Source organism: Salvia splendens, chromosome 4, assembly GCF_004379255.2.
Source record: "Salvia splendens isolate huo1 chromosome 4, SspV2, whole genome shotgun sequence".
In the NCBI taxonomy this organism is placed as follows: Eukaryota; Viridiplantae; Streptophyta; class Magnoliopsida; order Lamiales; family Lamiaceae; genus Salvia; species Salvia splendens.
In genome coordinates this window covers 25,184,222-25,190,093 of record NC_056035.1, presented here as the reverse complement: position 1 = coordinate 25,190,093, position 5,872 = coordinate 25,184,222, and the positions used below count along the sequence as shown (strand labels likewise).

General features: G+C 36.9%; 1 long non-coding RNA gene across 4 annotated transcripts; it reads right to left on the bottom strand.

Annotated features, from left to right (window-relative positions):
• Window positions 1-2,490: 2,490 nt before the first annotated feature.
• Window positions 2,491-5,307, bottom strand: LOC121799231. 4 transcript variants are annotated; one of them, XR_006050219.1, is made up of 4 exons: window positions 5,033-5,307; window positions 3,972-4,053; window positions 3,571-3,658; window positions 2,491-2,902 (listed from the first exon to the last, which is right to left on the bottom strand). It is a non-coding gene; the product is annotated as an uncharacterized LOC121799231 (long non-coding RNA). The 4 variants fall into 4 exon arrangements; XR_006050218.1 differs by having other exon boundaries at window positions 3,972-4,047; XR_006050216.1 differs by having other exon boundaries at window positions 3,571-4,053.
• Between the last annotated feature and the right edge of the window lie 565 nt (window positions 5,308-5,872).

Here is a 5,872-nt window from a genome sequence, read left to right as displayed (position 1 = left end):
GCTCTGATACCAATTGAAGGGGTTGGCAGCAGAAGGATGCATCAAATTGATCACATAATAATTCTGATATATTTAGCAGATTATTTAGACTAATTCTATTCGCGCAATTATCACATGTATCATATTCACAACTTGAATTAATTCATGCTTTAGAGTAATTGAAACTTAAAACATGCTTACAACGGATTAGCCAATTTACCTTGAAGATTCTCCAAAGAATCGAAGATAGCTAGCGTCTTCTCTACGTGAAGATCTTGAGTACTAAACCACGAATCTTCTGACTGGTTCCCGGACTGTATGCTGATATCAGTGTGGGCTGATCTCACCAGAATACTAGGACTTAAATAAAGAAGACGGAAATCCCTCACGGAGGAGAGCTGAAAATCGTCCCTCACAGAGAAGGAGAGGGGGATGAAAATTTAGAGAAAAAAAATATGTATTCTTTTCTGTCTCATTTATCTCCTATTTATATTAAGTCACATATTGGGCCCTGTCAGGGATCTATGGAAGGTTTTGGATATGGCCTCCCCCAATTAGCTTTTTACTAATTAAATTGAACTCACAATTTAATACAAGCTTATATTGGAATATTACGAGCAGCTACTACAGAAGTAATATTGCACTGCCCATCCAAATCCGAAATTATAAGTAATCCAGGTTTCCATTTGTTTGTAGGTCATTTCCCGTGCATTAATTAATTAATGTCTGCTATGAACTTAATTAATTAACATATTATTAATTCCAAAAGTGGACATAGCAAGAAACGTTTATTTATTATTCATAGAGTAATCAAACTCCAACTAGCTAGGTTCCGAATAATAAAGCCATGTTTCAAGCTCCTCTTGAGGACGTTATCAAACTATACTCTCCTCGCGTACGATTCAATATAATAGCAATCCTAGCACCGTTAGATATTAATCACTACTACCCAATATACCAGGATTATTGGGTTGTGAAAAAACCCGCAGCATTTGGTAAGTCAAAGTAGTGCATAATCAATACCGTATGCTCAGTGCTAACGTACATTGATTAAGAAATAATTATCAAGACCTCGTCTTTCAGTAGATAGCATAAAGACTTGTCTCGCAGTTAGATCCAATTCAGTGCTCTACCACACCAATGTCATCTTATTTCAGTAAGGCTTAGAAATATGCGGACTGACATTGCAACCTCTCATGATAGGTAGTCTAGGCCTATCTGAGTTGTGAAATTCTTATTTTTCTTTGTTTAGAACTGACCGTGTTACCTTAAAGTGGACGACGCCCACAACCGGTCTACTAAAACAAAGACTTAGACTTAGTTAAGTTACTTATACATTTAAACATGCAATAAACATCCATTAAATGTAAAACATAACAATATTATGACAAAAATAATCTATTGCATCCATTGGAAAATAAAATAAGAGTTTTTACAGTATTCAATCACTCGAAATGTGATTTCCAGTATATAAACTCTAACAGGAACCCTACTGAGAGGGTAGAGAGAATAGCTGATGAATCACCGGAGAACAGGGAAGTGGTTGTTGTAACCGATGAAGAGAAGGATATTGAGAAGGTGTCTCCCAGAAATGAGGCTACTGAAGCAAGAGCTGCTGCCGTTCGTACTTATCAGACGAGGCCAGCCAGAACAGAGACCTCAGGAAATAGGTCCGATGAGGAACAACCATGGGAAACCCCTATACAGAGAACAAGGGAGGATGTGAATAGTTCAGCAAGAAGCGCGGTTGGAGCGTCACGCCACAGAAGGAGGCTGATAACTGATGAAGAACCTGATGAAGAAGAGGATGTCTTTTTCACGCCGATTAATGCCCTTCCTAGTTCTGGGCAGCATATATCTCAGAAAATAACTAGTTTTGGGCTTTTGTATTCAAGAAAAGAATCAGGAGTACATGAAATGCAATGGTGGTTGTTCTAAAAGAGGAGTTATTCACTCTGTTTCACTTTGCTAATGCAGCAGCAGCTACTTAAGAGATGATGATTTGGATACAAATGGCTTCAAATCTTTTTAGTTGGATTTCACAATATCCAAATATAAATTGATTACAAAAATAAAATAAAACCGTTGCATCCACTTTGTTTACCCACCATCTCCGTCGATCACCTGTTTAATATAGAACAATAGGAAAGGGGCGGGGCCCCTGCATCTCTCATTTTTCACAAAATCGATGGTTGTGGTATTACTTAAATTTGAATGTGAAAATTCTATATACATATCATGTTAACGGCGGCACTCATGTTGAGCTCGGCGGCGGAAACGGGGGAAAGGAGGAAGAGAGGGGAGGAAAAAAAGTGTGAATTGGAGTTGGAAAATTGAAGGAGACGGTTGGAGTTGAATATGGTTTCCAAAAATACCCCTGTTAATTACTTTTTATTTAAAATATGTAAAAATAGCTAAGCCATAAGATTAATTTGGAGTATTAAAATGTGTGGCTGAGATTTGTTCTCTAGTTATGTACTTAATGGACAGTTGCCATAGATCACTACTATATATATATATATATATATATATATATATATAGGTGTGTTATAATGATAACCACAATTTATGTGATAATCCTATAACTAAATCTCCACCACACATTTTTGTGTTGGAGGAGAAAATCTCTTCACCTATAATGACAGCGAGAGCTGGCTGTTAATTCTGGGATCCTCACTGGGCATGTGATCCACCATATCGGTGGGGCAAGCGTCGATGGCCACCGCCTGACGCCCCTGCTCCACAAGCGCCACCAATCGCCCCCGGTGCCGCGGATCCGAGCGGAGCAGCGTCTGCCGCCCCGATGCTGCAAGCGAGTCGCCCAGTGGAGTGAAGACAAGGAGGAAGAAGAGCAGAACCGCAGCGAAGGAGGACCCCATAATAGCATCCAGCACCGCCATTAGCGCGACAGTGTTGTGAAGATCTGAGTTTAAGTTTGCAGTAATTAGGAATTGATATGGTACAAGCTATGCTGCTTAATGTACAACGCGATAATTAACTAGGAAAGCACATACCTACAAATCAGTAAAACTATCATTTTATCAACTCAGAGTACCATTCTATCCGGCAAAACTATCATTTTATCAACTCAGAGTATCATTCTATCCGGCAAAACTATTATTTTATCAACTCAGAGTATCATTCCATCCGATAAAACTATCATTTTATCAACTCAGAGTATCATTCTATCCGGCAAAACTATCATTTTATCAACTCAGAGTATCATTCTATCCGGCAAAACTATCATTTTATCAACTCAGAGTATCATTCTATCCAGAAATTGAGCGAAATTCAAAAATTAAATGAGGAAAATTACATATTTACCCTCTGCGCCTTTTTTATGAAGTAAATCTAAGTTTAAATCTCAGCCACAAGATTAGAACATATGTGTGGTCCAGATTTGGTTATAGGGTTATCACATAAATTGTAGGTTATCATATGATCACAACTCTCTATATATATATATATATTTCATAAAAGAAAAACTAAGCAAAAAAAAATAATTTCCCTATCTAGAACACATCCCCCAAAATACAAAACTTTTTATCACACAATTTCAATATAAAAGATGTCAAAGCTATTCACTTTTACCCATAATCACCAAAATGGATACTAGTCAAATATTGGGCTGGGAGACCGTGGACCACGTTGACCGCTGCCTCGTCACTGACTCCTTAACCTGAAAAACATTAAATAACAGGTGTGAGTATGCAAGCACACTCAGTGGAGAATAGCTGCAAGCAGTTATAACCAATTGTGTAATGAATCATAACATAATGAACCATCTCCACTTTGCTGACATCTATAGGAAACTAGTCTCGGTCCCTCGTGGACCTGACCCCTCGTGGGCTATTGGTGGGCTGCCAGCGACCCATATTTTTTCCCTCGTGGATCTGACCCCTCGTGTGCTCATAAGCTCATATGAATGGCGCACGACACAACAATGATTATAACCATGTAACCACTACGCTTACAGATAAAGTAAACCCCACCTCGAAAGCTGTAATCCAAAATAACCTCTTCAAGCTTAGTTCGGTTGTCCATCCTCGAGCCTTGGATGCGCCGCTCCTAGCACTTAAGCACTTTAACTTAGTTTTATAAACTTTCAACTTGACATTCAAGCTTTAGGACATCTAAAACATTCGTTCTCAAGTATAGAGCCAGTTAAAGCATAAAAACTACTCAAATCATCAAGTACAACAGCCACCACAGTTACTACTCATGTGATCAACTGAAATAATTCGCAAAACAATACGAAACGATATTAGACAATTCCAAGAAAAATCACACATCATCCCTACATTATTATTTAAAGCATATCTCAAGTTAATAATCATCTCACCCCAATAGGTTACTCAAATAAAATCAACAAGATCACTTTCATTACTACTATTCACAGCAGAAAGCACTAACTTTGAAAAATCATTCCGCTCGACTCATAAGTCGGAAACCAACGAAACCAATTTTACAAGATAAGAAGAAAAGTCTAGTTTATGAGAATTTAATTTGAGCTTGAAATTCCTATCTGTTTTTCATTTATGGATATTTAACCAGAACTTGGTTGAAGCTGAAACTTGGTTGAAGCTGAAATTCAAAATGTAGAAGACATCTAAGGCTATCCTCTGGTAAATTATGAGCCGAAAACGAATTCTTTTGGTCTGTCAAATAATCCTCGAGACCTACTGTTTAAACAGTGTACTTATTGACAATCAAAAACTTTACTCCAAAGTTCAATTCTTTGGTTCTAAAATAAAAGTATAGTTTCAAATGGATCAACAAAATCAAACTTAAGCACCCACTTAATTCTAGGGTTTCAATAATCATACTAACTAAAACAAAATTCTAAGTCAAGCCACCAATTTATACAATTCCACCCCAACAATCAAATAGAAAAATAGCTAAACTAATCAAAATAACTAAAATCCCCAATTTTAGACAAAACATAAAAATTCTCACTTTTACACATTGACAACCAAAATCACAAAGCTTGAATTCAAATCCACAAACATCAACTTAGGAAGTGAGGTAATCAAAAGAGGAATTTAATTTTTACCTTAATTTGCAAGAAACTTGAGTTCGGAAAAAAACTTCTACCTTGAATCATCTTCAATGGAGGTAGGAAAAGATGAGGATGAAGAAACCATGAGGAGGGAGAAGAAGAGGGGCTGCTGGCAGCCAAGGCGTCGCCGGAGAGGTGGTGGGCAACGGCCGGAAGTGGCTGGAAAATGGGCTGCTCATGTGGGTTTGTGAAAAGTAGTGGGTATGCGTAGAGTTGTGTTTTTCATGTGAAAAAGTGTGTACTGTGTTCTAGAAGGGTCGGTGTGTTAGTGTGTTTAAATAGGATTTAATTTCTTTATTTATTTATTTATTATCATCATATTGACACAATTCACACACTTACCCACACATATATTATTTAACATGTAGCTTACACACACATATAAGCACATATAAAAAAGGCATCAAACAAAAGCTCTAATATTTTATAATTTCGTTTCAAGTTTCTAATACTACTAATTCACCAATAGATCAAAAAAGAACAATTAGACCTTATTTATTTTGCTAGGCGCATCCTCAGTCTAAGTAGGACAACTTGTAAAACAATTGACAATCAAACTCATTAGTTCAAAAACCATAATAATTAATCAATAGGAAAATGACAAAATTCAAAATACCTTTGAGAATTCCAAAAGTATACATATTTTTGTTTTTAAAAAGATATGGTATTACATCCTGCCCCCTTAAAATAATTTCGTCCTCGAAATTAACCTATTAGGTCTCTAATGTGAGGATATCACACTAAAAGTTCATCTTTTTGCAATGGGACACCAATCGAGATAGACGTTGACATTAGTACAAGGGTTGGGAGGAGAGTAAAACCTAAAAAACATAA